Below are 13,136 nucleotides of genomic sequence, written 5' to 3' on the forward strand. Positions count from 1 at the left end.
GATATGGTACATGCTTCCTTCCCTCCTTCCCATCCTCCAACTCTCAGCTTAAATGTCACTTTCTCAAGGATATCACCCTGACCCTTTGGCAGGGCTCTATTTCCTGTTATAGTTTCTCCAAGAAGTATTCAGCTCCTCATAGCACTAATTATAGCTATAACTCAAATACTTCCTTGTGTAATCATCTGCTTAATTTCTGTCTCTCCCACTAGACAAAATGCTTTATGAGGCCAATAAGCCATTACCCTAGACAAGTGCCTAATACATAGTAAGAGCTCAATAAATATTTGAATGAATGGGTACATGCTGGCAGAAAATAAATATATTCAAGCACAGAAACTTTCTAGAGTCTGACTGTGTTAGAAACCTAGCTTTACCATTTACTAGCTATGGGATCTTAGGGAAGTTGCTTAACCTCTCTGTGCCCTAAATTCTATTCATCTGTGAAATGCAAACATAATAATAGAAGAATAATAACATAATAGGATAGAATAAGTGGGTTAGTACATGCAATGTGCTGAAAAGAGCACATGGTAATTGCTCAATAAATGACATCATCATAGTCATCAAATCCTCATCATGTAATTAATCTATTGTTTACTGGCTGGTGGTGACATTTACACTAATCAGAGAGGATAAAAGTGCATGTTAAGCTTAGATAGCACTGATTCTGACCGTCTCGTTTTTAAAAGCAAGATCCCAATTTTCCCGATACTATATCCTGAAAGCAATTTATTTTTTCTCTTTTCATATAGTTAGAATCTCAGGAAAAAGTTATTTGGCAACTAATCTTATTTACCCCATTCAGAGATTAATCTTGTTGCTGCTGAGATGGGACATGAAGGCTTGGGTTTCTTTCCAAGCCTTTGCATTGGTTGGCTCTCTCCCAAGGTTTAGCTCCTAACTCAACACCAGACACAGCAGGGACAAGGGGGAGACAGGGCAGAACGTGGCATCAGAATCATTGTGTTCCAAGAGGCATGGTCTTGGGACGGTCAGCATTGTTTCCTGGAAGGTCACTGAGGGATGCAGGAAAACCAACTGAGGAGTAGCTAATCCTATAGGGAGTGGGACCCGAGGGTAAAGATCAGGAAAAGCAAGCCAGGTAACAGGAGCAATACCGTGAGACAGGAGCGCTGACCACACCTGCTGGAGTGAGCCACTACATTTTTCTGGATTGGGCATACACACGCCCGCTTTTGCACTGCAGCATTTTACAGGGTTTTTCTGATACCAGGTTGGATCATGGAGTCACACAGTGGTCAGAACCCTCCCATTCTGTCCTTTAATAGCAGAGGACAGTGAGGTCTAAGGTCAAGCGACTGACCTTAAGCCCTGCGGCAGTAATGGAGGTAGTACATGTCTCATGTCCCCTAGACTCTCCAGCTAGTATTATTGCCTTCCTTGACTTTTCTTTCACGATAACCCTTAACTTCTCATGTGGCTCTCTGTTCACACTCAGGCTATATGGAAAAATTCATTTCCATAAAGTTACACAAGCACACTGCATTTTTGAGCCACACCACCTGAACAGGCATCCCCATAGTCACACACAATACCTGTGACCCAGCTCCATCTCTGGAAACCTGAGCAATGTTAGTACCATGTGTACTTGATTTTTGTGAGTGAACCGTGCATTTGACATGGATGGGGGCATGCATGGCCGAGCAATCACTGTCACAGAAAGAAGAATTTATGTTTGCATCTGTGTCTCACCTCTTTTCACATCTGGTCTTGGAAGGCCTCTGGGAATTTGCTGGGAAAAGCAAAGGAGAGCAGAGAAAAGGTCTCTTCGTACAGCTGGAGTCAGGGCTGAATAAAGATGAGATTGCCATTCTCCTGCTTACAGGGAATCAGTGGGCTTTGACTGTTTAGTGGCTTGATGTCACTGGTCTAAACAGCTCTCTGATCAGACATTAAGAGCCTTCGAAGTGTCTTTGGAGGTCAGTTTCATAGTTTACCCTGCCAGAATTTTTTTTTTTTAATGATGGTCACCAAGGAAAAATGTGTACCCCTCCTGAAGTCAGTTTAAGGAGGTAAATTCTCTCAAGTTTATCAAAACATTTTAAAACAGCACATTTTCTGTATTATCTTTTAGGTAGGGTTCCATTTGTTTAGCCCACAAAGTGGGTCTTTATTTTCCCTGGTATGCTAATGGGAAGTATTGTGACTCCAGAATAGGTCACAGACTCAGAGTAAGTGGCCAAGCTCTTTTGGATTTAATAAATGCCAATTTATTCCCTCTTTAGCCTTTGCTCTCACAGTGAAAAGATCTGTACCTTTTATCAGACTTCATATAACAGTGTCCCTATCCCATTGTTTATCATAATTACCTCTTACATTTTCCCCACTTCTTTTAGAGGACAGAGACAGAACTATATGCGATATTCTCAGGTCTAGACATATCACTGTCAAGGAGTAAGGAAAAGGGAGTCTCTTCTCTTTGGTTGAGTTTGATCTTTATGGAAATGTTGTGCAATAATACTGTTGTTAGGATTTTTTCTTCTGTTTGCTAGAAGAGTATAGTGGGCTGATAACATTAAGGAGTAAATTATCCATACTAATTACCTCCTCGATACAGATGGGTTTAGAGTTCATCACCTTCTAAATAGTATTCTTTTCACACTGGTGTCAGTTGGACACCTGCCTGCTCACCCTCCCAGCACTGTGGAACCCATTCTGGTGACCACTCTACCTTATCTGATCCATTTCTTGTTCGGTGCTGTTTACTTAGCACAGCGTCTGAGAGCATAGTGTAGATAGAAAACCACTGAAAATCCTTCTCCACATGGGTCCATAGCTTTGTCAAAAAAGGTGGTCTCCTGGCAGGTACCGTTCTTTATGTAAGCAAATGATTCCCCATGGCATCTTATAGCAGTGTGTTCCAAGCATTTTTGTCTGCAACGGGCAGAAATATATTTTGCATTGCAAATTAGTAAACACACATGTGCATGTGTGCACACACACACACACCTGAAACGAAAATTTTACAAAATAATATTCATACTACATGTGACAAAAGGTTAAAAAAACAAGTAATATGGTAGAAAACCATATACTTGCAAGCAACATTTTTAAAAGATATTAGTTGTAACATTCTAAATGTATTTTTGACATAAACTATGAAGTTGAGGCCAGCAGTTTGAAAAACAATAGACTATAGTACTTTTATGTCAAGGACCCCAACTTTATCTTGCAATTATTTTCCTCTTTAAAATTTTCCTTTTGTTTCCTTTCTTTCAATCTTCCTTTATTTCTTTTTTAAGAAAAACTTTTGGAAAGAGAAGGAAATGCAAGGTTAGCAATAGGCCGATCAAATCCCCACTACAAGATTGAAATTCATGCCTTTCTCCGAGTCTCTGACTCATATCTTGGATCACAGGCTGTTAGTGTCTTCAGCTTTCCTTGAAGTTGCCAAATGAATCCCAAAAAAGATACACTAATTTACCTTCCCAATAGCAGTATATGGGAGTTTCCAAGTTCCTACGTACTTGGCAACACTAGGTATTCTGAAACTTTGAAAACCGTTGATGCATGTGGAATTGTTTAAATTTCATTTTTTTCATTACTAAAGAAATGGAACATTATTTCCCATATATATTGCTCAATCAGACTTTCATGTACATGAAATGACTATCTGTATTTTGGGTCTATTTTTATATTAGGTGGTATTTTATCAATAATTTGTAAGATTTCTTATATATTCTGTATACCAACCATTTCTGTACTATTTATTCATTATATGAATAGCAAATATTTTTCCCAAATATGAAAAGAAAAAATGCAATTAATTTTTCTCCAATTGTCCCAAAGTATTTTTTTTTTTTTTTTGAGTTGGAGTCTCACTCCCAGGCTGGAGTGCACTGGCCGCTCCCGGGCACTGCAGCCTCGCCCTGCTGGGCTCCGGTGATCCTTCCACCTCAGCCTTCCAAGTAGCTGGAACTACAGGCGTGCGCTACCAAGTCCGGCTAATTTTTGATTTATTATAGAGATGAGGTCTCACCAAGTTGCCCAGGCGGGTCTCGAACGCGCAGGCTCAGGCAATCCACTCACATCAGCTTCCCAAAGGTGCGGGATTACAGGCTGAGCCACCGAGCCCTGCTGTGCCCCAAAGTATTTAATAAATAATCCTTTTCCCCCTTTGGTTTGCAATGCCATTTGTATCATTTGCATAAGTCTTTGTCTATGGATAGTTCTCCTTCTAAGATTTCTACTTTAATCTGGAGTCCTATTTGTTTATCTGGGCCAACGCTATATTGTTTTACTTACTATAGTTTTATAATTGGTTTTAATAACTGGAAAAGTCAGTCTTTTCTCTTGTTCTTCTCCACTTGTACTTGGCTACTGTGTATCTTTTATTACTTTATATGAGTTTTAGCATATTTTTTAACTCCATGAAAAAATGTTATTTCTAAATAACATAATTAGTTAACATTTAGAATATTATCTTTTTATAATATTTTCTAATTTTTTGGTGCCTAGGCATACTATTGATTTTTTATGTCAATCTAGAAATCTTTATGAACTTTCTCACTGTTTCAAAATGTTGCTTGGATTTTCTAACTAGACACAGTATAAATAAAGGACCATTTTATTGCTATTAAATTCTTATAGTGTTTGGTTATTATAAATAAGCCATTATGATGATGATTAATGTGCAAATCTTTGGGTGGACAGGAGCTTTCATTTACCTTGGATGAATAGTGGAATGGCAGGATCACGTGGTAGATGTATGTTTAATTTACAAAACTGCCAATCTGTTTTCTAAATTTGTTGCATCATTTTTCTATTCCTACTAGTAGAGTATAAAGTTTCCAGTAGTTTCACATCCTTGTCAACACTTGATATGGTCGGTTTTTTTAAACTTTAGACATTTTGGTTGGTGTGTAGAAGCATTGCGTTGTGGTTTTAACTTGCGTTTTCCCGGTGCCTTATGAAGTTGTGTGCCTTTTGTGTACTTTTTGTCATTTGGACCTCTTTTTTTAAATTTTTTTTTGAGTTAGAGTCTCACTCGTTTGCCCAGACTGGAGTGCAGTGGCCGCTCCAGCCACCACAGCATCGACCTGCTGGGCTCCGGCCATCCTTCCACCTCAGCCTTCCAAGTAGCTGGAATTACAGGCCCGCCTACCACGCCCAGTTAATTTTTTTAATTTATTATAGAGATGAAGTCTTGCCAAGTTGCCCAGGCAGGTCTTGAACACGCAGGCTCAGGCAATTCACTCACCTTGGTCTCCCAAAGTGCAGGATTACAGGCTGAGCCACTGAGCCCGGCCTCTCTTTTTTTGAAGAGCTGACTGTCCAAATCTTTTGTCTAGTTTTAAAAATTGAGTTGTCTGATATATGGATAAACAAACTGTGGCATAGTAATACATTGAGATACTACTCAGCATTAAGTGAGGGCAAACTGCTGATAACCAAACATTATGTTAAGTAAAAGGAGCGAGATTCTATACTGTTTGATTACATATGAAAGTCTAGGAAAGTCAAAACTGTAGTGATAGATAGCTGATCAGTGATTTCCTGGGGCCAGGGCTGGGGGAATGAAATTGACTGTAAAAGTCGTGAAAGCACTATTTAGGGTCATGGAAATGTTCTATATCATGATTGTATCTATTATCATATAACATATACACTTATTACAACTAATTTATTTGCATATTTAGAATGGATAAACTATTATTGCAAGCATATTGTATCTCAAAAAACTGACTTAAAAAGACAAAAAAATTGAGTTGTCTATTTTTTTGTAATAAACTTGAAAAAGGTCTTTCTACATTCAATATAAAAGTGCTTTGTTAATATTTTGTTTAGCAAATATTTGCTTCGTCTGTGGCTTGTCTTTTTGTTTTCTTAACATTGCCTTTTGAAAAGAATAAAATTTTAATTTGATCAAGTCATATTTATTAATTTTTTTCCATAGTTCATTTGTGTGTACATGTTGGAATGAGGAAATCTTTGCTAAGCCCAATGTCATTAAGTTTTTTTTTTTATGTTTTCTTCTTAAAGTTTTATGATTTTTGCATATGTCTATCCAATTGTTCCAGCACCATTTGCTGAAAAGATTGTCCTTTCCACTATTAAATTACCTTGGCAACTTTATCCAAAATTAATTGACCATAAATATGAAGCCTATTTCTGAACTTGAAATTCTGTTCCAATGATCTACAAGCCTCACTTTTTGTCAAAACCACAGTCTTGATTACGGTGGCCTTATAATAAATCTTGAAACCAGTTAGTTAAGTGCTTCAACTTTTACCTTATTGTGAAACATCATTTTGACTATGTTAGATCATTTACATTTTCATACAAATTTTAGAATCAACTTGTCTATTTTTTTTTTTTTGAGTTGGAGTCTCACTCTGTCGCCCAGACTGGAGTGCAGTGGCCACTCCGGCCACCGCAGCCTCGACCTGCTGGGCTCCGGCGATCCTTCTGCCTCAACCTTCCAAGTAGCTGGAACCACAGGCGCGCGCTACCACGCCCAAATGATTTTTGATTTATTGTAGAGATGAGTTCCAGCCAATTTGCCCAGGCGGGTCTTGAACCCACAGGCTCAGGCAATCCACTCACCTCAGCCTCCCAAAGCGCGGGATTATAGGCTGAGTCACCGAGCCCGGCTCAACTTGTTTATTTTTAAAAAGAATAAGCCTGCTGGGATTTTGATTGGTAATATGTTTAATATGTAGTTCACAGCACTTCTTTCCCTGTAATATTACAAAACTGGAAACAACCCAAATGTCTATAAATGGGTTAATGAATAAACGAATTATGATATAGCCATACAATGGCTATATCAGCAATGAAAAGGAATGAACTATTGATATATGCAAAATCATGAATGAATCTCAAAATCATTATGCTGAGTTAGTGAAACAAGATCCCCCCCCAAAAGAGAGTATAGGCTAGACTATTTCATTTATATAAAATTCTAGAAACTACAGCTTAAGAAATAGTGGCAGAAAGCAGAACGGTGATTACTAGGATTGGAGTTAGGTTCAGGAAGGACAAATGGGAAAAATTACAAAAGGATATGGATAAATTTGGGGGAGTGATAGATATATTCATTATTTTTATTGTGATGACCATTTCACAATGCATATACAAGGGGGGGTGACCCCCCAAAAAACCCATAGTTTAAAATATTGTATATTTATTCTTATATGTTAAAATTTCAGTCACCTTCAAAGTACTCTCCATTTGATGCAATACACCTGTGGAGATGCTTTTTGCACTGCTCAAAACAGTTTTTGAATGAGTCGATTTTAATGCCTTTTAGTGCTTCTGTCGTTTGTTGTTTAACCTCTTCCACATGGGCAAAATGTTTCCCTTCGAGGACTTTTTTCATCCAAGGGAACAAACAAAAAAGTCACTCGAGGGTAAGATGGGGTGAATAGGAAGGGCGGGGCAGAGTCATACCATTTTTGCTCAAAAACTGCTGACCACTCAGTTTTGTGTGGGAAGGTACACTCATAAATCATCCACTATGAAATGGGAAAACACACGAAATCCCCAAAACAAAAATTCACTGAAGCTGAACGCAGCCTCTCACAACAATGCTAGCTGGTACACTGATGCCTATGGGTTCCTAGAACACTTACCTAGTGGAAAAGCCTGTGCTATAAGGAGCCCATCCTCCAAAATATATTTCTGTGTTTTTTAAGGTCCCCCTTGTATAAGACAAAATTTAGCGAACTGTGCATTTTAAATATGTGTAACTTATTTTTATAACACCTACACTTCAATAAATCTGAAAAAGAAATCTTACACCAATTTTAGACCTTTTCTTATCTTTTTCTCCCGTTGATAATATCTGTGTAATATGGGTATGATGGTAGACCTCCTTATGTTGTTCTTAACTTTAAATGAAATGTTGCTACTGTTTCAGAAAGAATTTTCCTTTTTTCTTTTCTTTCTTCTTTTTTCCTTTCATTTTCCCACCCCCACTCCTTTCTCTTTTTTTATTCCTTCCTTTCTATCTTTCTTGAGATAAAGTCTATAAAGTTAAAAAGGTTCCTGGATATCTAGCAGCTATTTATTTTTATTTTTTAATCAGAAATGAATGTTGAAGTTTATAACTGCTTTTTTCCAGCATCTAAAGAAGCATCACATCTTTTCTTCTTCTGTTACTGTAAAAGATTTTATATATATACATACATACCCTTATAAATACACATAGATATGGAGAGTTGTCTAAATTTCTTATATTTTTGTGATAAACTTTATTAGTCTTGAGACATTTTTATTCTTAAAATGATGAGCTTGATATGCTACATTTAGGCTTTTTTTGGTATACTATTCATAAGTGAGGCTGGTCATGTTTATTTTCTTACCCATGTTTGTTCAGTTTTGATGTCATGCTTAGGTTACCTCATAAAATATGTTGAAGCACTATCCTGCTTCTGAGATTCTGTGAAACAATTTTGTTCAATATGAAACTTCCCTGCTCCGTGAAGATTTGTAAAACCTTACCTAAAAATATTTACTGGTATATTTTTGGGTAAGATATATTACTATATATTCAATTACTTTGGTGATTATAACTCATTTAGGTTTTCTATTTCCTTCTTAGTCCATTTTTATAGTTTATGTTTTCCAGACAGTTGACCATTCTAACTTTCAAAATTTGTTTCAAAAAAGATATTCATTGTTTGTTATATTAAAATGAATATATACATATAGGTGAATATATAAATGAATATATACACAGAGATACTATATATTCATATATATAAATACATACATACACACACACAGATACATAGAGACAGAGAGAAAGAAAATTTCTATTGTGTCTGTAGTTTTGTCTAATTTGCAATCCCTAATATTGTTTCCTTATATTTTCTACTGTTTGCTTAAGTGGATTTGCTAAAGTTTGTCCCTATTTAAAAGAACCAAATTTTGGTTTTGATAATTCGTTTAATTGATTTATTACTGCTTTTTTAGTCCTTTATTTTCTGCTCTGTTCACGATTAACTTCTTCATTGAAACATTTAACCATTTTCTTTTTTTTTGAGTTGAGGTCTCACTCGGTCGCCCAGACTGGAGTGCAGTGGCCGCTCCCGGCCACCGCAGCCTCACCTGCTGGGCTCCGGCGATCCTTCTGCCTCAGCCTTCCGCGTAGCAGGAACTACACGCATGTGCTACCACGCCCAGCTGATTTTTTTTTTTTTTTTTTATTGTAGAGATGAGGTCTCGCTGCCCAGGCAGGTCTCGAACCTGCGGGCTCAGGCAATCCACGCACCTCAGCCTCCCAAAGGCACAGGATTACAGGCTGAGCCACTGAGCCTGGCTCATTTTTCTTTTTTTTAATTAGAGAAAGTTAAAAATTTTTTAAATTTTTATTTTAGAGATGTGGAGTACAAGTCAGGATTAGGTACATAAGTGATCTACATACAAGTGAAGTTTGAGCCTTCCGCTGGTCCTCACTTGCCTGGTTTAGGATCAGGAACCCTTGGTGATGTGATGTGCCCCCTCCTCTCTCCCTCGTCTGGTAGTGCCCCACTACTGACAATCCCTTTCTTGCATTATTGTAATAAATGCTCAGGATCCACTTATGAGTGAGAACATGGGTCCTCAGTTCTTTGTTTCTGTGATAGATCACTGAGTACTATCGACTCTAAATCCACTGACATTGCTGCGAAGTTCATAATTTTTCCTTCTTTATGGCTTCATAGTATTCCATCATGCATATGTACCACATTTTCTTTATCCAGTCCACTTTCGATGGGCAACACAGTTGGTTCCATATTTTTGCTGTTGTGAATAACACTGCAATAAACATGCATGCGCAGGTATCTTTTTTTTGTAGAATGATTTAAGTTCTTAAACAGTGTGGCAATTTCTAAGAGATCTAGAAATTGACCTTCCATATGACCCAGCAATCTCTCTTCTGGGGATATATCATTTTTCAATAAATATATTTAGGGCTATAAATTTCCCTATACGCACAGCTTTAGCTTCATTTTACAGTATTGAATATCTTTATATTTCTGTGCTAAGTTCTCAGAACTATCTTGCATTTCACAATTTGCTCTTTGTGTTCCAACTTATAGTCTGTTTTGAAATCTTGCCTACTAAATACTGTATTTGAACGGCTATACTTCATTTCTAAGATCTCCAATTGGTTCTTTTTTATCCTAAATTTATAAAAATTATTTTTGATGAGAAGAAAATTCTAGGTCAGAACATTTTTTTTTCAGGGTTTAAAAAATGCTATTTTATCGTTCTCTTGCTTCCACGGTTTCTGCTGAAAAATTAGCCTTTCGTATGTTGCTGATCATTTGAAAGTAATATGCCTTTTCCACCTTCTCTCCAGGCCTTGATATTTTTATTTGCCTTTATTTTTTAGCTGCTTCATTATAATAAGCCTAACTGTTATTTTCTTTGTGTCTACTTAGAGTTTCTGGATCTGTGGACTGATAACTCTCATCAGCTTTGTAAAATTTTCTTTACAAATAGTACTTACTCTTATTCTCTTTCCTCTCCTATGGGACTGCAGTTACAAGTACTTCAGGTTTTTACATTATTTCTTAAATGCCTTTTATGCTTTACTTTGATTCTCTATTCATTTTTGTCTCAGAGCTTCAGATTGGCATTTCTATTCACTTATCTTCCAATTCTTTTCTAAAATTCTTAACTGCAGATACTGCATTTTGTAGTATTAGAATGTCCATTTGATTCATTTTTAAAATTTTTTATAATCAGCTTCAGTGTTGATTTAGTTTTCATTATTATTATTTTACTTAATTTTATTATAAGGATGTGGAGTACAAGTCAGGATTAGATTCACATATCTAGTACTTTTTTATTGTTTGACAGACATGGTATTAAAAGGAATTGTAGAAGCTCCACATAATATCTTCCACCAGCAAAAGCTACTTGTTTCTTATGTTAGATCAATAAGGAGTTGATACCCTTGATATAATCACAGCTTAAGCTGGGTTGAAACTGTTTACAGTTTTAGTAAGATTCATTTCTTTCACTTCTGTTTCTTCTCCATCTCTTGGACATATCTCTCCTGAACTTTTGATTGGAAGGCTGTCGGTTTCTATCTTCTTAATCTTAAAACACTAGGGGAAAATCCGGTTTCAACCTTCAGAAGTTTGAAATCTTGTCCCTCTAAGTTTAAAAATACATATACATTTTGGGGGAAGAGAATAGGCATGTGTTTGGGGTGGGCCATACTCCTCAAAGCAGGAAATTTTTTCCTAAATATTGTGAGATCAAGAGATTTTTAACCTACTCTGTCAAATTCCATAGCCTTTTGTACAGCCTTAGAATTTTGAAAATGAATCCCAGGGAAAGCCAGCTGTGCATTAATGACTCCTGAGGTTTCCAAATTTCCATGCCAGTCCTGCACATCTTCCAAAAGCCTTGCTCATTTCTCTTTTCTCTAACAAATCCCTTTGTGTTTGCTAGGTCTGATCCTCAACCAAATCCAAAACTGGCAAATGCACCCACAGGGAGAAAACAGCCAATAACTGACTACACTCATCAGAAAGACTCTCTTTTCTGAAATTTTAATTCATTTGTTTCTCTTCATTTCTATATCTCTCTGCTATCTTTAAAAACATAATTTTTCCAATTTACCTGGAATTTTTTAGTTGCTATAAAATCCATAGTCTATAAGTACCTACTACAGTATTCCTAGAACATAATCATACTTTAAAGTTATTTTCAAATTTCTCTTATTTTCATTTTCATTTAATTTTTTCCTACCTGTTATTTTTTTGATTAGTCTTCTTCATTTTTTTTTAACATTTTGGTTTGCAGGCTCATCTTGAATTGAATTTTTTTATTGCACTGTTATTCTCTCTCTCTCTCTCTCTCTCTCTCTCTCTCTCTCTCTCTCTCTGTCTCTCTCTCTCCTCATCACTAAATGCCTAGTGGATTCACAGTTACTCCTGCTCTCCCCTGGTAACTCCCAAACAAAAACTGTTTTATATGGGTGGTTTGGGGTTCCCATTCCCCTGAGAATTATGATGCAGCATGATGCCTACCTTAAGTTTTGATTGCAAACTTCTCCCTCCCAAGTCAATGTAGACAACAACCTCTCCAGCTTTCTGTGATGAGCAGGTATGATCCGTCTCAGTGCTTTTGGTCAAAGAGCTTGGTTCTGCTATTCTGCTTTATGCATGTGTGGTGGTGGTGGTGGTGGTGGTGGGAGAAGAGTGGAGTATTTCTAGTCAGTTAGTCAGAGGATATGAATTTCTTTCCACTTTTATCTCCTTCTAGACTTGGAGTTCAGTAGGTCCTCTGCGTCACTCTTTCTAAACTGTTTGTATTTCTGCCCTTTGATTGTTCTGTGGATATGTCTGTCATGTTTCTTAGCTTAACTTTATTTTTTAAATTTTTATGTTTTATCCATCTTAGCTATGCGTTTGAGTTGAGAGAAGATGACTTTGTTCAAAGCTCAACATAACAATGCAATTTTTTCCAAAAGTTGAACTTGAGATTTTTTTAGCCAGTGTTTTTTGGTTTTAACTAGCAGTGGGCATAATCTTTTAACCTCACTAGGACATCACTCAAGAACTCTCGATGTCATTTAGCATGCTGTATCAGTCACCTTTTCAGGATGTCATTTTCCACACACTCACACACACATACACACACACACACACATACACACAACCCTGGAAAATTGATGTAATTGTTCACAAAATTCCTGAGCAAAGAAAATGAGATTCAAACAAAACCTCCATGTACCCTCAATCCATGGTGAGGTACATCTAACACACAGTATATACTAAACAGCACTTCCTCACCATTTCATTAATAAGTAACAGGGCAGAGTCCTCAAGCAAGTTTGAATTTTTCTTTGTCTGTGGCCAACTGGTAAAAATATTCCGATTTTTCTATCTATCCTTGGCTCACTCATTTCTCGTCTGTGAAAAACTTACTGAGCATAGCCCAGAGATGAGGATTTGTCTCAGCACATTGGCACAGACCTCAGACAGTATCCATTCAGGATCCTCTCCTGTTGCTTTCCTAAAAATATATTCCCTATTTTCTTTAAATGCCCACCGTTACTCTCCTTAGGGAAAAATATTTTATTGTAGTCAAATACCTTACTGGAGTTTCTTTGTGAAAAGTCTAATAGCCATAATACCTTGGGTGATATGAATTTAGCCCTGATT

This window comes from Carlito syrichta, unplaced genomic scaffold (genome assembly GCF_000164805.1).
Source record: "Carlito syrichta isolate Samal-C Ts95f unplaced genomic scaffold, Tarsius_syrichta-2.0.1 Scaffold315821, whole genome shotgun sequence".
NCBI classification, from domain to species: Eukaryota; Metazoa; Chordata; class Mammalia; order Primates; family Tarsiidae; genus Carlito; species Carlito syrichta.